This window comes from Schistocerca gregaria, chromosome 11 (genome assembly GCF_023897955.1).
Source record: "Schistocerca gregaria isolate iqSchGreg1 chromosome 11, iqSchGreg1.2, whole genome shotgun sequence".
Taxonomy (NCBI): Eukaryota; Metazoa; Arthropoda; class Insecta; order Orthoptera; family Acrididae; genus Schistocerca; species Schistocerca gregaria.
Genome location: NC_064930.1, coordinates 102456597 through 102480693, shown reverse-complemented (window position 1 = coordinate 102480693; position 24097 = coordinate 102456597).

Here is a 24097-nt window from a genome sequence, read left to right as displayed (position 1 = left end):
AGCCACAGAGCTGGTCTGATATTCCGTAGGCTCTTACTTTGTTTATCAGTTGACAGTGCGGAACTGTATCGAATGCCTTCCAGAAGTCAAGGGAAAAACACTTTACCTGTGAGCCTGTATCTAATATTTTCTGGGTCTCATGAACAAATAAAGCGAGTTGGGTCTCACACGATCGCTGTTTCTGGAATCCATGTTGATTCCTACAGAGAAGATTCTGGGTTTCCAAAAACGAGATGACACTCGAGCAAAAAACATGTTCTACAATTCTACAACAGATCGACATCAGAGATATAGGTCTATAGTTTTGCGCATCTGCTCGACGACCCTTCTTGAAGACTGGGACTACCTGTGCTCTTTTCCAATTATTTGGAACCTTCCGTTCCTCTATAGACTTGCGGTACACGGCTGTTAGAAAGGGGGCAAGTTCTTTCACGTACTCTGTGTAGAATCGAATTGGTATCCTGTCAGGTCCAGTGGACTTTCCTCTGTTGAGAGATTCCAGTTGCTTTTCTATTCCTTGGACACTTATTTTGATGTCAGCCATTTTTTTTTGTTTGTGCGAGGATTTAGAGAAGGAACTGCAGTGCAGTCTTCCTCTGTGAAACAGCTTTGGAAAAAGGTGTTTAGTATTTCAGCTTTACGCATGTCATCCTCTGTTTCAAAGCCATTATCATCCCAGAGTGTCTGGATATGCTGTTTCGAGCCACTTGCTGATTTAACGTAAGACCAGAACTTCCTAGGATTTTCTGTCAAGTCAGTACATAGAATTTTACTTTCAAATTCACTGAACGCTTCACGCATAGCCCTTCTGCTCACTTTGACATCGTTTAGCTTCTGTTTGTCTGAGAGGTTTTGGCTGCGTTTAAACTTGGAGTGAAGCTATCTTTGCTTTTGCAGTAGTTTCCTAACTTTGTTGTTGTACCACGGTGGGTTTTTCCCGTCCCTCACAGTTTTACTCAGCACGTACCTGTCTAAAACGCATTTTACGATTGCCTTGAACTTTTTCCATAAACACTCAACATTGTCAGTGTTGGAACAGAAATTTTCGTTTTGATCTGTTAGGTAGTCTGAAATCTGCCTTCTATTACTCTTGCTAAACAGATAAACCTACCTCCCTTTTTTTATATTCCTATTAACTTCCATATTCAGGGATGCTGCAACGGCCTTATGATCACCGATTCCCTTTTCTGCACTTACAGAGTCGAAAAGTTCGTGTCTGTTTGTTATCAGTAGGTCCAAGATGCTATCTCCACGAGTCGGTTCTCTGTTTAATTGCTCGAGGTAATTTTCGGATATTGCACTCAGTATAATGTCACTCGATGCTCTGTCCCTACCACCCGTCCTAAACATCTGAGTGTCCCAGTCTATATCTGGTAAATTGAAATCTCCACCTAAGACTATAACCTGCTGAGAAAATTTATGTGAAATGTATTCCAAATTTTCTCTCAGTTGTTCTGCCACTAATGCTGCTGAGTCGGGAGGTCGGTAAAATGAGCCAATTATTAACCTAGCTCGGTTGTTGAGTGTAACCTCCACCCATAATAATTCACAGGAATTATCCACTTCTACTTCACTACAGGATAAACTACTATTAACAGCGACGAACACCCCACCACAGGTTGCATGCAATCTATCCTTTCTAAACACCGTCTGTGCCTTTGTAAAAATTTCGGTTGAATTTATCTCTGGTTTCAGCTAACTTTCTGTACCTATAACGATTTCAGCTTCGGTGCTTTCTATCAGCGCTTGAAGTTCTGGTACTTTACCAACGCAGCTTCAGTAGTTTACAATTACAGTACCGATTGCTGCTTGGTCCCCACATGTCCTGACTTTGCCCCTCACCCCTCTTTCTGTACTTGCCCGAGGCCATCTAACCTAAAAAACCGCCCAGCCCATGCCACACAACCCCTGCTACCCGTGTAGCCGCTTGCTACCTGTAGTGGACTCCTGACCCATCCAGCGGAACCCGAAACCCCACCACCCTACGGCGCAAGTCGAGGAATCTGCAGCCCACACGGTCGCAGAACCGTCTGAGCCTCTGATTCAGACCGTCATATGCTCCCTGCCCTTTTAACTGATGACCCTGCTATGGTTGGCTTAGTTTTACATTTTATTCGAGCAGGGGGTTTTTATCGTTTAATCTGAGTGTTTGTTATGTCCTTTTGTGTTGATTCTGGAATTTGGCCTACGATTTTAGTCTGAGTTTTTAATGTTTTTCTCGGTGGTTGGCTTTTCCTTTTTTGTTTCTATGGTCGGCCAACCACCGTCACACTCTGTGTGATTTTAGTTCGTCTTGTCTGGTCTTTGTCTAAGTTTCTCTTGTTCTGTGTCGTCTGTGCTCTCTTCTGTTAATCGTTTTTATTCTCTGTGGGTGTTTTTGGTATTTGGAAAAAGGGACCGATGACCGTAGCAGTCTGATCCCTTTAATCCCACAAACCAACCAACCACATCTTTCTCTCAATTGTTCGAATCTGTCAGTCCCACCCTTTATCCTGTTACATTCAGCCACAACTGGGGGATGGAATACATGTCACTGTCTCCCATCTTTATTCTTGTGAGTGGCTATTATTCTCCCTTGTGCATCATGAAATGTAGGCAGCAATGTGACCGTATGGTTGTCCATCCACTTCACAGCTGAGATGGCACCTTTTATAGGAAACGTTAACCTACTACCATCTTTCATCACACAAGGGAGACCTTTACAATTCTCTCTCACAGTTCCACAGGAGTAAATACCTTTCTTCGGTAAGATAGACATCAGCAACAGTGATGTAAAGAAGTTGTCAAACGCTACAAGTGCAGCGTTCTGAGGTGACACACCCTGTTAGTTTTAGGATTTCTGTTTTCCCTAGTGTGTAACTGTCATTGATTTCTTTCAGTTTTCGAGTATAGATATCGAAATTTAGTGCATATTCTGTCTCTGTGTGTAATCACCGCACTTAATATCCCTTCTTGACATATTTCGTCAGCGTGTACTGTGTCATACTAGAGCAACAGATAGAAAATAAGAGTGCTCGTAATCTACTTTGTAGTTTTTGTTAGAACGAGCTGCAGTTTGTGAAGCATGATATACTCAGTGTGGCTTGGAGGTTTCTGATCCTCATTGCTGGATCTGCTCAATTTTTTTAAATCTCTTGCTGCTCGTTACTTCTCCTACACTGTAAGCTCTTAGAATTGGATTTGAACTCAAAGAATTTAACAATGCTGTAAGTTCATGAATGCCCATAATAATAAGACAGCCAAAAAATGCTTGCGTGTCCCTAAAGTTTGTAACACTCCATCCTTTTGTTCTACCAACAGTCCTACCATACGAACCTTTATTTTGAGTTGCATACATGTATTTTTCATTTTTATATTGGCATCAGAATGATTTGAAAAGTAGCATAGTTAACTGTCATTGTTACTGAAAACATATTTTGAAGCAGCATGTTTTGCTAAATGATACCAGTCCCCTCTCTGAAAAGATATGAACAGCCATTGTCCCAGCCTTTGTCACTATGTTGATTTGAGTCATCTTCTGTAGCTGCCTGAGAAGTAGCTCCTTCAGCCAGGTCCTCTGCACATTCAGTGTGCACATAATCACACAACTGTACCATTGTGGCATGAAACAGTTCATCCAGGCTAATCAAGCTGCCACTAGCTCAAAAGTCACATTCTGATTCAGAATCACTGTCATTCTCCAGCAAAGAAAATAGAATATTCCACATTCTTTGGGTTACTGATGTCTAGTTTCTCAGACATCTGTAAAGATAACACTATGTTCAGATAATATGAAACTGCGATATCGAAATATATCATCAACATTTGAAATACAAATCTCAACAAAAATGTGGAATATCTTAAAGTGTGCAACATTGGCTCTGTTTGAAATAGTGCAGTTCATGATGTAAGTTCATGGCTTGTAGAAAATAAACTAATGCTAAATCACAGAAAGATACAGATTTTACTGTTTTTAACGCACAATTCAACAAAACCCGACATTTTAATTTCACAGAATGGGCATATGATTAGTGAAACTGAACATTTCAAATTCCTTGGTGTTCAGATAGATAGCAAATTGTCATGGAAAGCCCATGTTCAGGATATTGTTCAAAGACTTAATGCTGCCACTTTTACTATTTGAATGGTACCTGAAGTAAGTGACCATTCAACATGAAAATTAGTCTACTTTGGGGTAACTCTTCGCATTCTAAAAGGATATTTTTGGCTCAGAATGGGCTGTTCAGGCAATAAGTGGTGTAGGTTCGCAAAGCTCTTGTCGACTCCTATTCACTAGTCTGTGTATTCTGACAAAATTATATATATGGGAAACATTCCACGTGGGAAAAATATATCTAAAAACAAAGATGATGTGACTCACCCAACGAAAGTGCTGGCAGGTTGATAGACACACAAACATACACACAAAATTCAAGCTTTCGCAACCAATGGTTGCTTCATCAGGAAAGAGGGAAGGAGAGGGAAAGACGAAAGGATGTGGGTTTTAAGGGAGAGGGTAAGGAGTCATTCCAATCCCGTGAGCGGAAAGACTTAACTTATGGGGAAAAAAGGAGAGGTGTACACTCACACACACACACATGTCCATCTGCACATACACAGACACAAGCAGACATTAGTAAAGGCAGAGAGTTTCCAAATAGAAATCTTCACGTTCTTTTCAGGACACTCTGAGCTATCTACAAAAAGTTTATTTATGTTCTGTATTTAAGATGTTTAAATGATGAACTCTTTATTTCCTCACTCACTGTAACATGCGCCTGTAGAATTTGAATTGTTACACTCCAAATTCTCCCTATCCTTTGCAACTTGTAGTGCCTCTGCGTTACTAATATTAATCCATTTCTGTTTTATATTCAGTACTCTTCTAGCGTCCTCTTATATCCAAAAATAGTCCTCACATTGTTGCTGCACCTTAGTTGTGTGGCATTCATAACACTCCACCTTCATTTCATATGCAGTCCAGGTTTCAGTCACAGGTCAATATTTTCTGTAAACGTAGTTTCGTCTAAGGCTACAAATTTATATAGTATCTTCCTGAAAGGTAAGTTTAATTCATGTTGTTTGTATGAAACATGTTTTCTGTTCATTGTTAATTACATTTTTAAATATTATACTCATTCTCCTCAATGAAAGTAAATTAATGGAGAAACTCTCTTACTGCTCCACTCAAGTGGAACTAAATGAAAGTTACTTGAAATACTCTTAAAACAAAAAGAAAATGGCTAATTTTATCAATAAGTGGGAAGATAATGAAAGCATCTTCTATACATACTTAACTAATTGAGAATATTTACTGTAAGTTGAAACTTAAAGGTGGCTACAATTTTAAGTCTATGATTTTTTTAAAATCACAATATAACATAGTTATGTTCTTTTAGCAGTTTCTTTTCTTAAATTTGTAGAAAATCACGTATATTGTTGGCAGGCAAGGCAACAATGCCCATTAAAATCCTCACAATAAAACTTTGACCTAGGACAAAATAGATTATACAAAAAAAATCACGAAAGTATTTACAAAAGTCTTCATATCATCATTTTTATTTTCTGACACATTCAGGTTAGTCAGACAAACATTATGACATCCATTCCACTTTCCTACTAGAACTTGTAAGTCATCATCTGCTTCTTTAACCATAACTTTTCCTCAGTAAGGGAACAAAATACTTACTTTCACAGCACCACATCTTTCTCTTGAAAAATCTGGTTACTAGTCACCAGCTATTCATAAAACGTATCTTACATCAGTTCATAATGTAATATTCAAATTACATCCACCACTAGTTTCTACATGCTAGCTACTTAGTTTACACAACACATCTGGTAGTCGTTCGAAATCCACAGCCTATTTTACAAAAAATCAATACACCCTCTGCAAACCTGTAACCATATTCCACCACTAATCACTGTTTTCATAAACAACGTTCAGTGTAATTATATACTTTTCAAAATTTATTAATACTTTACCCTTTCTTTTTAATAATCATTGCTTTCATCAGCTAAGTTCAAGGTGAAAATTCCCATTGATTGCTCTGTTTCCTCCTGATAGTGAAGACTGTTCAAATAGATGAACATAGTTAAAATTACAGAAGAAAAAGACAGACAATCTGAAAGGAAAATTAAGTAAAACTGCAAGTAACTCGAGTACCTGGTGATCAATCAATCACCTATCATTGCAAAGAGTGTGGCGGTCTCTCTGGTCTTTACCCACATTTCTTCATTGTGTTTGTGTACCCTTCCTACTCTTCTTTCCTTCTACTCCAAGATATTGGAATATTGTCCCTTCCTCAGCTGTTAATTTCTTTCTCCTAGAAAATGGTAGCGTTACTTTTCTCACCTTTAATTTGAAAATCACAAACCATCAGTTGATTAATACTGTAAGCTGTATGTTGTAGTGACAAGAGACGGCAATACACAGGGAATAATAGTACCAATAATTGATATGTATTGCTTAGGTTATTAGCAATAGAATGTGACATGCCGAGTGTAGTTATAAGTTACATGTTTATAGCAAAGTGTAAGTCACGAATGGCAATGTGCAAAATAGTAAAGTGCTGATGAAGTGTCAAGAATGTCATCAGTGCACTAGTGATAGAGATGGCAATATACTGATAAATGATCAAGTATTTGCGTTGAGAGGTATTGTGTGCGCTTTAATTAGACTATTTAACTGAATAGTGACATTTGAAAAATCTGGAATTGTCTTTGATAATCCAAAACTTTGAAAAGATTTGATGGGAAGGATGTGTAATACATCCATGCTAGATTCCATAGCAAGTATTCCATATAGGTTTCATTACATGAGATTGCGAAATAGTACTCAACTTTGGGCAGAGCAAGAGCAGCTGATGTAATTTTCAGTGACATAACACTGGCTAAGTATCAACTAGGTGATGTGGAATTGCATTTTAGTTTCTCATAGGCTAAGAGGAGCCATACCATATAAGGTGACGAAACTAAACGAGAGGATTTTTGGCACTGGTAAGCTCCAAGAACTCTACTGAACAGCCAGGCAGTCGAGCGGAAGCATGTGACTCAAATGGACGTGTGTCGAAGGCAGTCGTCACAAATGTTAGAAAAACTACTAAACTACAGTCAAATATTACGAGACACTATGACAAAACGCATTTGAATCGCAATAGTGTCTGGAGAACCAGAAAAAAGTGTATATTAATGATCATAGGTTTGTAATTTGCAGTTTAACTCGTGTTGGATTACTGTGTCTTGTGTAAAATATGTGTATAGTGAAGTCTGGTGTACACCTGAATTAGCACCCAGTAATAAGCGTGTAGGTACGAAACGTTAGTTTGTGATGTTATTTATCAGTTCCTTGTCAGATTCCTCTTGGTGTGACATTTTACAACTTCCAGCAGTATCAGTGCCTTGAGCCACCGACCTGCGCTACCTGTTGTGGTGGACGGACGGATATTTATTGAACATTCCAGGTAAGAGCTTACATAGAGACACTATATGCGAAGTGTGACGGCCTTACACACTTCCAAACAGCACCCTCATGCGTACAGCCACTTTACCACAAACAGACACCCTAGCATGCCGTACAGATATGTAAGGAGAGAGCTGCAAATAAAATTACTAAACAATCCTCAGTGGGTTTATTCCAAATTTATGTTACTAAATTTTCACCACTGAACTGATTTCGATCAGAGTTGGTATGGAGATAGCTTCAACCCCAAGGAAGAATCCGGTCTCTCTTCTTGTGGTCGGTCTTCAGAGCTCTTCTTATTTGTGTCTTGAAAGTGTCCTGTAAGTGTTGCAATTCTCCTGGCAAACTTTCCTTAACGCAGATGGACCTAATGTGTTGAGTACAGCATTGTGTTGCACAGGGCGGTGGCAGCTATTGGCGTTAAGATGTAGGTCCGTGTGTGTTTTCTTTCTGTACTACGTGTCCCAGCGTGCCGTCCATGTTTCTTGTGATCAGAATATCCAGAAAGGGTAAGCTTCTGTTCTCTTCTATCCCCATGGTAAATTTTATATTTTCGTGTATGCTGTTGAGGTGTTGATGGAACTCTAGCAGTTTGTCCCTGCCATGTGGCCAGACTACAAAGGTATCGACATTAGAAGGCTTTTGGCTTGTGTTTAGCAGTGTCCAGTGCTAGCTTTTCGAAGTGCTCCATGTATAGGTTGGCTGTGCCTGGTGCTAGGGGGGGAGCCCATAGCTACACCATCTATCTGTTTGTAGAACTTCCCACCATATTTGAAATAGGTGGTGGTTAGATATCCTCCTCAAAGTGTTCTTAGAGTAAAGCCAGGGAGTCTTCTATTGGTACTCGTGTGAATAAGGATGTCACATCGAAGCTGAATAGTAGGTCTTCATTTTCCAGCCGCAACGAAAAAAAAATGTTGACCCTCTAAAAGAGGAAGTAGGGAATGAAACATCTGTTTTTGCATCAGTGCACGTATAATACGTTAAGAAAAGGTGCTAAATTTGCTATGTAATACCCACTGTGTATATTTTATAGATACTCCAGTAGCGTGATGCACAGATGAGCACTCCTGCCCACGCTCCTCTATGCATTGCTCGCCAGTGACACTGCACTTGCTGCTGTATTGTGCATTCGGACAGGAGGGGGAGGGATAGGACATTCATGATGACGTATTTGATTTGATTTATTGAGCACCCGTTTTATCATGTACAATGATATGGTATTTGTCATATGTTGACATACAGAAAAAATATGAGTAACAATATATTACATAAAAAATATCTGAACAACCCAAACAGGCAGACACACGAGGGCAGCTGATGTCATTGTAGATATGACAGGTAAAAAGTGCTGATATGCTAGCACAGCCGTGAGTTACAGCTAGTTATTATCATTTTACAACAAAACGATTTGGAGATTTTCTTGTAAATGAATCATTGAACCAGTTTCTGAGATGAGGTGAGGTCTTACTCTGCAATGATCTACAGTCAATTGCTAAAAGTGTGGTTCGTTTTGGATTAGTCTGGTGTATCCAGGGGGGCAGGAGAGAACCTCATTAAGTTACTCTCCTGGGTTTCAAGACCTGGGCCAGCTGTGGTGGCCGTGCGTTTCTAGGCACTTCAGTCCGGAACCGCGTGACTGCTACGGTCGCAGGTTCGAATCCTGCCTCGGGCATGGATGTGTGTGATGTCCTTCGGTTAGTTAGGTTTAAGCAGTTCTAAGTTCTAGGGGACTGATAACCTCAGATGTTGAGTCCATAGTGCTCAGAGCCATTTGAACCTCTTTTTTTTTCCTCTCCAAGTCCCCTGGACACTTCCTTCCAAGTTATTCATGTTAGTTCTGCCACTTGTTTGACCGCTTGGGCGTATATGCTGTGAATCGTTGCAAGTTAACGTCTCATCAGTAGAACATGTCGACTGAAAGTGACGGTTCAGTGACATCTTCTAAATAGAGTCCTCATCGCCGTTCTCCTCGACCTCATTTGAGTGTACCTGTTGTAGAACAGCTCTGTTAGGAGTACCACAGTGCAAAAGAAGAGAGCCACTGCGAGAGCTGTTAGCATAGACTTGAAAGGTTGAAAGGAAATGAAGGTGCTCTGCTCCTGTTCTCCGCTGCTACGGCGCCTTTCGAGGCTCATGAGGACACTGCGTGAACGCCTGTACAGCAGGGGCGAGACCAGCGCCGCCTCGCTAACGCGCAGTATGGCGTTGTTCAGAAGGGGCAACAGAGGGCTGCCTGTGGGAACGGTCATCACAACGTTGTATGCGAACACGTCTTCTAAAAGTGGGACACCAGAATATAGCCCCGTTTTTCCGCCGTACTTTGCTAGACTCAAATGGGTGAGGTATATTCGGGGTCCGAGGACTCCCGTCTTCCCCGAGCGGACCATGTGGTCGAAAGACGACTCGAGCGAAGGGCGTTCTGCACACTTCCTGGGGGCGAATCTCATATAATAATTCGTCGTTCTACAAACGAGGTCAGAGGAATAAAATTCTTCCATAGTCGTAATTTGTTTTTCATAATTCGGCCGTGTCATTCTGCTGGTGAGTATAGACTGGTTGACATAGCCGATCACCTGCGAGAAAAGCACCCACGAGGCGAAAATCGTCCTGGCTGTAAGCGTCACAGGTTCCCTTACTGGTACCGAGAAGACAATACTGCAGAAATTGACGTAAGTGTGGCAAAACCTCTTATAGTTAGATATTTCATTCTTGCGCGAAAACAGCGTGGAGATAGCTGAAAGCAGAAATTGTAATCCAATAATGATTACAAAGAGGAGTGGTGGAATTATAAAGAAAGAGTTTGTCCACGCAGGGACGTTACTGGCCAGTGGGACAAACATTGTCACAGAATCTCGAAGGTAAGATGCCGTTACTTCGACTTCACCTACAGACAGTACAGTCTCGTGAAATCCTCCGAAAGCTATGTCTACCTCTCCATTTTGGACAAGTTCCGTCAGCAGGTAGTAACTGTCGGGTCCTGCAGTTGTTATATTCAAAGACACATTTAGCATTGCTGCTACCAGTTCTATTGTGAAAATGTCGTATCCGGCTAAATCTCGGTCTCCTGTTGCGTTTTCGTCGGTGACCATGACGAACGGTGGAAAACGGTACGTAGCTACCGTTAGATAACACAGGTCAAATTGCCGGGGCACCTTCTCAGGGAACAGGCTCGAACTCTTCCCGAAACGACGTCGCTGCAAATCCCATTCGTCCAGTACCGATAACTGGATTTCAGCACTCCTACACGTCCCAGAAGAATCGTATGGAAACCAAGTGTACACAGACACACTGTCCACTGCAGCTAGGCCCTGCCCAGACAATCGTATCACGACGATTGTGCAGTTTATCATGTTCCGACTGTCGAATTCTCGAAATATTTCAGCCACTTTACTTTGGTATTGGGCGTCGACTGTGAGGAAGAAAACTAGGCACAGCGATCGAGGATTCCACTTTGCAAAGTTATTCGCTTGTTGCAGTAGCAGCTGCAGTGTCTGTCTTGTCGCAATAGCATCATCTATTACCAAGAGTAGTCCTCTGACGGTCACACGTAGTCTCTCTGTCCTGTCGCTATATGGCTGGAAGTTTATCACGGGCAGCTGCAACAGCTTCAGGGCGACTGTCTGAAGGCTTCTGATGTCAATCTCAGGTAGTGGTGGTGCCAAACGCCACCTGTCTGCAGGATGTGATGAGGATGTTCCATGCATCGTGATGGTGAGGAGGGGACCCTCGACAAGGGGTGACCTGTTCAAGACAGCCTCCACGACGCAGCGGAGAGACGGTTGGGGTCTACTGCTTGTCGCGACAGCCCGCGCCACTGGCCAAGGATACAGGATGAAGCACACTGCCACCTGGAAACATAGCGTGATGTTGCTAAAACACTGTGACTGGAGGAAGATTCTACATGTAGACAGTTCACTTAACTGAGGGAATTAAAAACAAAAGAGTGTAAGTGACAAAATCACGATTCTGAGAAAATGGTGACTGTAGAACCATACTGACCCAAGTTGCATTCTCATCATTTGGAGAAAAATAGAAAACGCATTTGTGTTTGTTTTAAGGAAGTGGGTCATTTTTATGGACTAATCTACAATGAATCTAATACACACATCAAAAAAAGTTTCCCATCACCTCGGTTCCCGAGAAAATTAGAATATTATAGAAAATTAGAATAGAGATCAACATAAACATCATTTCCGTCCTTTTTATTGCTCATGGAAACCCCACATTGCATGTTGTACCAACAGCGAGACCTTCAGAGATGGTAGTCCAGATTACTGTACACACTGGTACCTCTAATACCCAGCGGCACGTCCTCTTGCATTGATGCATGCCTCTATTCGCCGTGGCATAATAACCACAAGTTCATCAAGGCAGTGTTGCTCCAGATTGTCCCACTCCTCAACGGCAATTTGGCGTAGATCCCTAGGAGTAGTTGGTGGGTCACATGCTGAAGATTAGATGGGTAGATCGCATAACTAATGAGGAAGTGTTGAATAGGATTGGGGAGAAGAGAAGTTTGTGGCACAACTTGACCAGAAGACGGGATTGGTTCGTAGGACATGTTCTGCGGCATCAAGGGATCACCAATTTAGTATTGCAGGACAACGTAGAGGGTAAAAATCGTAGAGGGAGACCAAGAGATGAGTACACTAACCAGATTCAGAAGGATGTAGGTTGCAGTAGGTACTGAGAGATGAAGCTTGCACAGGATAGAGTAGCATGGAGAGCTGCATCAAACCAGTCTCAGGGCTGAAGACCACAACAACAACATCGTCCATAAACAGACCTTTTGAATCCATCCCAGGCATGTTCTATAGGATTCATGTCTGGGGAACGTGCTGGCCACTCTAGTCGAGCGATGTCGTTATCCTGAAAGAAGTCACTCACAAGATGTGCACAATGGGGGCGCGAATTATCGTCCATGAAGACGAATGCCTTGCCGATATGATAGCACTATCGGCTGGAGGATGGCACAGCGATTATGGCGCCTTCCATGACCACCAGCTGCGTATGTCAGCCCCACATAATGCCACCCCAGACCAGGAGGGAACCTCAACCTTGCTGCACTCGCTGGACAGTGTCTCTAAGCCTGACCGGGTTGCCTCCAAACACGTCTCCAACGATTGTCTTGTTGAAGGCAAATGCGACATTCATCGGTGAAGAGAACATGATGGCAATCCTGAGCAGTCCATTTGGCATGTTGTTGGGCCTATCTGTATTGTGCTGCATGGTGCTGTGGTTGCAAGATGCACCTCGCCATGGATGTCGGAAGTGAAGCTGCGCATCGTACAGCCTATTCCGCACAGTTTGAATCATAACACAGCGTCTTGTGGGTGCACGAAAAGCATTATTCAACATGGTGGCGTTGCTGTTGGGGTTCCTCCGAGCCATAATACGTAGGTAGCGGTCACCCACAGCAGTAGTAGCCCTTGGGCGACCTGAGAGAGGCACCTCATCGACAGTTTCTGTTTTCCCGTATCTCCTCCAAGTCTGAACAACATCGCTTTGGTTGACTCCGGTACGCCTGTACACTTCCCTTGTTGAGATACCTTCCTGGCACAAAGTAACAATGCGGACGCGATCGAACCGCGGTATTGACCATTTAAGCATGGTTGAGCTAGAGACAACATGAGCGGTGTACCTCCTTCCTGGTGGAATGACTGGAACTGATCTGCTGTCGGACCTCCTCTGTCTAATAGGTGCTGCACATGTATGGTTGTTTACATCTTTGGGTGGGTTTAGTGAGATCTCTGAACAGTCAAAGGGACTGTGTCTGTGATCTGTGATACAGTATCCACAGTCAACGTCTATCTTCAGGAGTTCTGGGAACCGGTGTGATGCAAAACTTTTTTTGATGTGTGTATTTTAGAAGCAAAAAATGTTTTATTGAAATCTTGAAGATACAAAATTTTGATTTCTATATTAAACATATCACATGGATCACTTTGGTACACATAAATAATAAAATTACATACTGAAGGTCAAAGGAGGTAATCAAACTTAATAATTTACAAATCCAGAGGGTAACATGCTTTCATCATCCTAGGCCTCATCGCCCATTTCTTGTTTGGGTTTGTGCGGAACTGACAGCTAGAAACGCTGATGAACTGGTGGAACAAATTTAAGAATTTCTTGTATGTCTTGCATGTTTTTGTGTGGTATCGGCTTTGCGGCCCTAGCCTGTACAGGTATGTAATTTCGGTAGTTTAGCAGAAATGCTTATAAATCTGTTTTATTAGTGCTTATATTTTTCTGTATAATCATATTGTAATGCTTAAGGTTAGAGCCCTTGAAGAATTTTCGCATTTGTGATATCTTTGCGCCCTCTCCGAAAACTGTCTGGTAGTCTTTGTAGAGATCTAATAGGCTTTCAAAATGCAGGAACTTGTCAGACATGTCTCGAACTATGAATGGTTTATGCTTTCGACAGCCACACACATGGTCCATCCATACCTGAGGTGCGAAGATGCCAAATATAAGTCAAAATTACAATATTTTGCACTTGGATCTTCAGCTTTTATACTAAATGAGAGTCACAACTTGTAGCTATGATATGGATCCATAACTATCCAAGTGTGATTGTTGACTTGGATCAGTGTGGCAGGGTGTATTTTTTCAAAATAACACCAATTCTAAAGTAGAAGATTGAGACGGTCTTACAGAAAATGGTGATTTCTACTAATGGCCTCAATGTGGCATGAAAATTTATATTTTCTTCCATGATCCATGCAAAAAGCTCTAATAAAAAGAAAAGTCACTTGGATAAGTATGGTTCTACTGTCTCCAAACGAGCTTCGAAGTTTTTATTAAATTTTAAATTGTATGTTCGTTTGTTATGTTGTCTACAGCAATTAGCATATGCGGCGGTTATTAGAGAAGCTATAAGTACAATATCAGTGAATTAAACACAGAATGTTGTGCTTAGTAATGTTTTTAGCAGTAGCCTACTTAGCAATTACACCCCTCGGCTTCTAAGGGTGTCACATCACGTTTTTAGACATCAGTTTCCTTCAAATTACTGCTAATAAACAGGTATTTAACAAGACTGCAAAACAGGAGAAAGAAAAAAGTTAATGTAAATGTGTTCACATTTGTTACTACATAGAAATTATTACAGGGTTATTACAAATGATTGAAGCGATTTCACAGCTCTACAATAACTTTATTATTTGAGATATTTTCACAATGCTTTGCACACACATACAAAAACTCAAAAAGTTTTTTTAGGCATTCACAAATGTTCGATATGTGCCCCTTCAGTGATTCGGTAGACATCAAGCCGATAGTCAAGTTCCTCCCACACTCGGCACAGCATGTCCCCATCGATGAGTTCGAAAGCATCGTTGATGCGAGCTCGCAGTTCTGGCACGTTTCTTGGTAGAGGAGGTTTAAACACTGAATCTTTCACAAAACCCCACAGAAAGAAATTGCATATGGTTAAGTCGGGAGAGCGTGGAGGCCACGACATGAATTGCTGATCGTGATGTCCACCACGACCGATCCATCGGTTTTCGAATCTCCTGTTTAAGAAATGCCGAACATCGTGATGGAAGTGCGATGGAGCACCATCCTGTTGAAAGATGAAGTCGGCGCTGTCTGTCTCCAGTTGTGGCATGAGCCAATTTTCCAGCATGTCCAGATACACGTGTCCTGTAACGTTTTTTTCGCAGAAGAAAAAGGGGCCGTAAACTTTAAACCGTGAGATTGCACAAAACACGTTAACTTTTGGTGAATTGCGAATTTGTTGCACGAATGCGTTAGGATTCTCTACCACCCAGATTCGCACATTGTGTCTGTTCACTTCACCATTAAGAAAAAATGTTGCTTCATCACTGAAAACAAGTTTCGCACTGAACGCATCCTCTTCCATGAGCTGTTGCAACCGTGCCGAAAATTCAAAGCGTTTGACTTTGTCATTGGGTGTCAGGGCTTGTAGCAATTGTAAACGGTAAGGCTTCTGCTTTAGTCTTTTCTGTAAGATTTTCCAAACCGTCGGCTGTGGTACATTTAGCTCCCTGCTTGCTTTATTCGTCGACTTCCGCGGGCTACGTATGAAACTTGCCCGCACGCGTTCAACCGTTTCTTCGCTCACTGCAGGCCGACCTGTTGATTTCCCCTTACAGAGGCATCCAGAATCTTTAAACTGCGCATACCATCGCCGAATGGAGTTAGCAGTTGGTGGGTCTTTGCTGAACTTCATCCTGAAGTGTCGTTGCACTGTTATGACTGACTGATGTGAGTGCATTTCAAGCACGACATACGCTTTCTCGGCTCCTGTCGCCATTTTGTCTCACTGCGCTCTCGAGCGCTCTGGCGGCAGAAACCTGAAGTGCGGCTTCAGCCGAACAAAACTTCATTTTTTCTACGTATATGTAGTGTGTCGTGACCATATGTCAATGAATGGAGCTACAGTGAATTTATGAAATCGCTTCAATCATTTGTAATAGCCCTGTACATTTGTTCAGATTTACGATTTGACTCTTGATATACTAATGCGATACTGGAGTGTTCATGAAGAAGAAATCACATTGTTGAAGGATTATGTAAAACAAAAATGTAGCTAAACATATTTTCCTGCTTCTTTCACGAATGTTCTTGCATCGTTTCGAAGCTTTGTAGTAGGATGACCAGAGTGGGTGACGTGGTTGGGGTTGCAGGGCATGGCTGGGTAGAAGAAGATGGCTGTTGTTAACAGTCTTTCTCTTTATTGTTGGTTCTTCCGGTAGTTCAGCCCCACCGCTCGTGTCGCGGTGGAGACGTGCTGATGCACGCAGCCCGCGGAACGCGACGCCGCGCTCGGTCAGCGGCTGCGCAGGCAGTAGGAGGTTAGCAGCACGAGGCCCGGTCTAACGCGCCTCCTGCACACGCTGCGGCTCGTGAAGACACCGGGGCAACGCCCTCTGCCAGCCGCTCCTCGGCGACGCCGTCACTGATGACGAACAGCTGCTGGATCCGCCGGTTACGTGGCGCCATTTTATTCGAAGGTTCTCGATGAGTCGGCTAACGCAACCGCGCCACACGCTGCCGGCGCCTGCATAATTCTGCTAATGCTTCGCTCTGGCTGTTGACGGCTGCCACGCACGTACACACATACCGACGCTCGTTGCAAAACTGTGTCACCTGCATAACGCGCCGGGTAGCCTTCGTCCGGCGTCTTCCGTGAGGCTGGCGCATAGCGCACTGAAATACACGAAATCACAATTTCGCACCATATTTCCTAAAAATAACCCCTTGTCCTCTACAGCTTCTTTGGTCTATTTCTCCCTCTTTGCGACTGGACTCCAGCGTGCTAGCGTTTCGGTGGGAGAGAGAGTGTTTTCGACTTCGCCACTAGTTTATTCCAGTGACAGAAGTTTAACGTCATTGACTGGAGTAGAACTGCCTTCAGTGACGAGTTCCCGTTTCGAACTGAACCCCGATGGCAAGCGTAGACGTGCCTGGAGACGCTCCAGACTGCAGTGGCTTCTGTTCCAGCAAGGTAACGCTTGCCCACAGTCGCCGAGATTTTCCCCTGCGTGTCTTTGTGCTTGCCAAACACTACTTGGCTACCTTGGAGCATTACAGTCAGGGCCCTCCAATCAGCTCGGGATTCTGACGATCTAAAGCTCGAATTGGACAGAAGTTGGCACGATATCCCCCTGTCAATCAATGCCAAGTCAACGAACTGCTTGCATAAGGGCCTGAGGTCGACCCACTCGTGACTGACTTTTTCAATTTGTGAAGCTCTTTCCCTTTTTCTGAAACTGTGATCATCTGCTTGTCGTTACATGTACATGACATCTGCGGATTCCTCTGCTGTGATGATGATGTTTGGTTTTGTTGGGCGCTCAGTTGCGCGGTCGTCAGTGCCGGTACAAAGTCCCAATTTTCACGCACTCCAATTGTTTTTACACAGTCAAATCCAGCCACTGTGACGAATGATGATGATGAAATGATGAGGACAACACAAACACCCAGTCCACGGGCAGAAAAAAAATTCCCCAACCCGGCTGGGAATCGAGCCCAAGACCCCGTGACCCAGAGGCAGCAGTGCTAGCCACTCGATCACTAGCCACGGACTTCCTCCGTGCTGTCTCCTTTTTTTTGTGCTAGAGTGTATTTTCTTATTCCATTTTGAAATGATAGCATTGACATCACATGTGCTGTTGCCTTTATTATTCTCAACAAGCAAGGTTTTCTCAAATTTGAAAACTTTCCCAAGGTACAAAATGGCTGTTTACATAGTGACAAATGTTGCATCCAAATTTAGAATTGTTACAATCACGAAAACACTGTATCTGATAGTCTATGTGATACATTGTTACTATGTGAACAACATTAATTAGTAAGTTGAAGCAAATTGCGAAGAGATACTATCAAAAATCAGTTACAAGTTAAAAATTTTTGAAACTGAAGCTACTGACAATTGATGCAAACTTGCCTCTTAAAGTCAGGGAAAATTGTTAACAAATTAAAGAAACTCGATTCATTTGTAAACATCACATGCTCCACAGCGGAAGACCTTCACGGTACAAAATGGTGCAAGACTGACGGAATATGATTTAACTGCCCACAAATTACGCAGCTAGTTTTAAACACATACAGAATTTTCTTTATCAGGAAACACTGTACCTGAAAAATTAACAGTGTCGATCAGATTGTTTAAGTACAGGTGAGTCACTAATTATTTCTACCCACAATAACAACGAAAGTATGATAGTAGCTGAAAAGACCGTGGGACAAATTTTGCATGGGACAACGGAGGTTTTTTGCTTCTAGGTGGGGTCGCGTCAGAGACATGAAGGTCAACTTCTTTTTTTTTTCATGGGATTCTGTAGTGTGGTACTTATTTTCTGATAGCGGCAATCGAGACGAATCCAATGATGTGTAACAGCAAGGTCTTTGAAAGTCAACGAAGGTCAAAAAAATGGCGTTTACAGAAGGTGTTCGAAGTGATGACCATTGGTATCAATGCATTGCTGCGATCTTTTTGTCGTGGATTGAGTGGTATTCCTTATAACTTCGGCACTTATCGAAGCACATGCTCTGGAAATTCTCTCTCGTATATCGTGCCATTGACATGTAAACCCCATTTGACGGTTTCGCAATACAACACTAATAGGGACGGCAAAACTAGGATCGTCGAATCAAGTGAATGTGAATTATGTATTCCTTCGAAGGACAAGTCGATATGCTTCTCATTAACAGAGAATGGCAACAAAATTTAACGAGAGCTAGAGACATAAGCTGAAAGATATCCTCGAAACATTCGCCCTACACGTCGTACATTTAAGTATGTGTATGATAAATTGAGAACAACTGGATGTTCAACGCATTGGAAACATAACCGGAAAAGGAAAGTTACTAACGAGGAAACGGAAACTGATACTCTTGCCATTGTGGTTCGAGATCCCTGTGTTAGTTCGTGTCAAATCGCAAGGGAATCTGGCATGAGCCAGAGCAGTGTCGTTCGTGTTTTCCATCGCCATCTTTGTGTCCAAGAATTAGCTGGTATGGATTGGATGCGTCGCATTGAATTCTGGAGGCGGGCTCAACTTCTGATTCAGAGGGATGACACATTTATTAATTTACTGACAAGGCTGCATTCACAAACCATGGAAATGCTATTTGCATAACATGCATTATTGGGCAACTGAAAATTCATTTCATCGAAGGAAATCTTAATGAGAGGAAGTACACGACATTCTTGCAAGAAACATTAGGTCTGTTATTGGAAGAAATACCTTTAGGAACAAGGAATAGAATGTGGTATCAACACGATGGGTGCCCGGCACATTTTCCGCTGATGCCTAGAAATAAGTTGCAGAGATGATTCCCAAATCGTTGGATTGGACGCGGGGGAGGGGGGGAGGGGGGGGGGGTGGCGAGGCTGGTTCGTTCACCAGACTTGACGGCTCTGGATTTTTTCTTGTGAGGATTCGTAAAAGGCGTTTAATAAAAAAAAAACTTATGGGACTTAACTGTTAAGGTCATCAGTCCTTAAGCTTGCACACTACTTAACCTAAATTATCCTAAAGACAAACACACACGTCCATGCCCGATGGAAGACTCGAACCTCCGCCGAAACCAGCCGCACAGTCCATGACTGCAGCGCCTGAGACCGCTCAGCTAATCCCGTGCGGCAAGGCGTTTTTTTATAAAGACGTTCCAACTACACGTGAAGAGAGAGAATTGTCAGAGCATGTGCTTCGATAAGTGCCGAAGTGTTTACGACTCAATCCATGATAAGAAGATTGCAGCACTGCACTGATACCAATGGCCATCACATCGAACACCTTCTGTAAATGGACGTTGGTGCCACCTTTTGGACCTTCGTTGACCTCAAAACCTTACTGTAACACATCATTGGAGTTGTCTCGATAGCCGCTATCAGAAAAAGCTACCAAACTATAGCATCCGATTAAAAAAAAAAAAAAGTTGACCTTCATATATCTGACGCGACCCAACATAGCAACAAAAAGCCAGCGTCATATCATGGCCCCCGTTGTTCCATGGAACATTCGTCCCACAATATTTTCAGCTACCGTCGTACTATCGGAGTTATTCTTGGTGGCAATAGTTAATTAATCACCCTGTATATAAACAATATATAGTATGACAACTGCCAAGACTACAGAAAGAGAACAAACATTTAAATGACCGGACGGACAGTTAATCATGCCGTGAAAATAAAATAAATGGCACAAGGGAGTTTTCAAGATGGCTTGACCACTTGGCAGTCCAACGCCACAACCATTTACCACGGCTGGACAGTTCTTGTTCTTCGGCCATTCCTTGTTTCTCTTTTGCTTGTTTTCTCCAGTTCAGTACACCTTCTTTTTTTCACACTTGTTCTCTGTTCAGGTTTTGAAGGAATATCCACTGGGCCATCCTATCACTAAATGTGAAGAGTGTGCGATGGAGAGAATCCCTTGTGAGAAAAAATTCCGGATCCTATCACCCACATGAATGTTGTTGTTGTTGTCTTCAGTCCTGAGCTCTCCATGCTAATCTATCCTGTGCAAGCTTCTTCATCTCCCAGTACCTACTGCAACCTACATCCTTCTGAATCTGCTTAGTGCATTCATCTCTTGGTCTCCCTCTACGATTTTTACCATCCACGCTGCCCTCCAATGCTAAATTTGTGACCCCTTGATGCCTCAGAACAGGTCCTACCAACCGGCCTCTTCTTCTGGTCAAGTTGTGCCACAAACTTCTCTTCCACCCAATCCTATTCAATACCGCCTCATTAGTTACGTGATCTATCCACCTTATCTTCAGCATTCTTCTGTAGCACCACATTTCGAAAGCTTCTATTCTCTTCTTGTCCAAACTAGTTATCGTCCATGTTTCACTTCCATACATGGCTACACTCCAAACAAATACTTTCAGAAACGACTTCCTGATATATAAATCTATATTCGATGTTAACAAATTTCTCTTCTTCAGAAACGCTTTCCTTGCCATTGCCAGTCTACATTTTATATCCTCTCTACTTCGACCATCATCAGTTATTTTACTTCCTAAATAGCAAAACTCCTTTACTACTTTAAGTGTCTCATTTCCTAATCTAATTCCCTCAGCATCACCCGACTTCATTCGACTACATTCCATTATCCTCGTTTTGCTTTTGTTGATGTTCATCATATATCCTCCTTTCAAGACACTGTCCATTCCGTTCAACTGCTCTTCCAACTCCTTTGCCGTCTCTGACAGAAGTACAATGTCATCGGCGAACCTCAAAGTTTTTACTTCTTCTCCATGTATTTTAATACCTACTCCAAATTTTTCTTTTGTTTCCTTTACTGCTTGCTCAATATACAGATTGAATAACATCGGGGAGAGGTTACAACCCTGTCTCACTCCCTTCCAAACCACTGCTCCTCTTTGATGTCCCTCGACTCTTATGACTGCCGGGTGCGGTATGCAATTTGATTAGTAGTCGCTTGTGAAGCAAGGCATCAAAAGCCTCCCGGAAATCTAGAAATCTGGAATCGATATGAGATCCCCGGTCGGTGGCACTCATTACTTGATGGGAATGCAGAGCTAGTTGCGTCTCATAAGAGCGATGATTCCGCAAGTTTCTTGACGTCTGCCGCATCCAGCTGAAGCTGATCATTGGTCCCGCAGAGCTACCACAGTGCGGTGACGTTGATCGCCACGGGTTTGCCAGCAGTTCCAGGGGGTGCCAAACATTTCCTGTGGGATTAAAAAATCGGCTGATTCAGCACGGCGGTTGCGATATAGTAAGGCGCCCGAGTGTCGTGCCGTCCTATGGAAACGGTGGTTGCCGTATTGTAACACGGGACTATCCACGACACGGTCATAATGAAGATCGATATTACCGGGGCCGTCCGTGCACGGAGCGACTAAAATAAAACGCATCGCTTAGGCGATCTGTATCGGCAGCTGGTTGCCGAGTCGCTGGCAGCGCAGTTCCGCACGCGGCGAAACTGTGAAACGAGAGATCTACGAGTGCAGTGAGCGCGCGTGGGGGAGGTGGAGTTTTGTTCGCTCACACTCGCCGGAACCCTTACGATAGTTTGGGGAGGTGGGGCGGATGGGGGGGGGGGGGGGAGGGGAGGTGGTCTACCGTTTCTTCATTCGTCGTCGGCACCGTGAGGCACCGTTATACCAAGAGGAAAGGCGCGTCCATTTTAGAGCATGAGATATGATGTCCTTAAGCCATTGACGACACACAACGGTCACGGTAGCACCCGATTCCAGAACAGCTTCAGTAGGTTGGATCTACGAACTTTCCCTTCTCGACCAGGTCCCCAAAACTTAACTCGAAACGAGATCCGAAAATGGCTCTGAGCACTACGGGACTCAACTGCTGAGGTCATCAGTCCCCTGGACTTAGAACTACTTAAACCTAACTAACCTAAGGACATCTCACACATCCACGCCCGAGGCAGGATTCGAATCTGTGACCGCAGCGGTCGCCCGGTTCCTGGCTGTAGCGCCTAGAACCGCTCAGCCACTCCGGCCGGCGAAACGAGATCCCTTCGAAACAAATTGTCATAACGATCGTCTATAAAGGCTTCGTACAACGAGAAGAAATGTTACAGTTTATGGAATAATAACAGATACGACCAAACTGTCTTGTCTCTTCTGTTTTATTTAACACAACTTCGTTAACAGTTTCATTTCGCATTCACCACTCATTCACCGAAACCCTTTGATGAACAGTTTTGGTTGCTTGACACCAACAGTCAATGATAATGATACAGCTTTTCTCCTTTTTATAAACTGAAGCCCGCTCTCCGCGATATAATAATAATAACAATAAAAAAAAAACGGTCTCAATACGGCGTCCCTCGTGAGATGCGAATAAACTTATCCCGGAATTGACCGCCCTGTATGTGTACTCAGTTTAATGACCACACTTCACTATCCGCTATTTCTCGTAACTGAATGTCCATTTGTTAGTCTGATTATACACTGCAGCTATTTAAAATTCGCCCCTATATTTTTCAGAACGCACAATTAGCACTTCTTTACTTGTTTTTTTTTTCTGAGAGTAAACGGAAAAAAAGACGCCGTTTCATCGGCTTAGTCGATATAAAGCAAAACACCTTAATTTGCCCAATTTTACCTCTTCTTATAGGATACCTTACTCATTAATTTACTACATATTATTTCCAATAACACTAAACAGGTACCGTCGTTATATTTTAATGGTATTCATAAGCTTGTTACGACCACATCGTAACAAATCGCGCGGCGTGCGTTTTTAATGATAACTTTACGCCATTCAAGTTCTGTTACAGCTATCTTGACTCGTAATGTTACAGTGGGAAGCGCGGATTAGACCTCTAGGTGTGGAGTACTTTGAATATTTTGGAGCACTAATGGCGATTTGTAAGCAACCATAGAAAAGCTCCAATTCGAAGCCTATTAAAAACATATTTAACACCAACTTTTAAATCATTTTCTTGAAAGAAAAGCACCTGACTGCACTATAGTATTTTCTTTCTCTGAGAGGTACGGGGTAGTGGGGGGAGGGAGGTACCATCCTTCCCTCCCCCCCTCCCCTCCCCTCCCCTCCCCTCCCATCCCCGGCTTCCCTTTGTCCTCCGGGCTCGTCCGACCGTAAGTCTCTGCATTTGGAGGTATTGAGTATATATTCAAGGTCGAGGAAGATGTGGTTCTCTGTTATTGTGACGCACGAAGGATAAGACGAAAAAAAAAAAAAAACTAGATTCGTCCTTACAGCCACAGAAACACAAACTACAGGCTGATGTAGAAGCCAACAAGCTGCAGTACACAGATTCGAATTTTAGAGCTTTTTATGCACTGAAGAGCCAAAGAGACTTCTATACCTGCCTAACATTGTGTAGGGCTCCCGCGAGCATGCACAAGAGCCGCAACATGACGTCGCATGGACTCGACTAATGTCTGAAGCAGTGCTGGAGGGAACTGATACCTTGAATCCTGCAGGACTCTCCGTAAATCCGTAGGAGCATGAGGGGGTGGAGATCTCTTCTGAAGAGCACGCTGCAAGGCATCCCAGATATGCTCAACTATGTTCACGTCTGGGGAGTTTCGTGGCCAGCGGAAGTGTTTAAACTCAGAAGAGTGTTCCTGGAGCCACGCTGCAGCAATTGTCCTGCTGGTATCGCCCAAGTCCGTCGGAATGCACAATGAACACGAATGAATGCAAGTGATCAG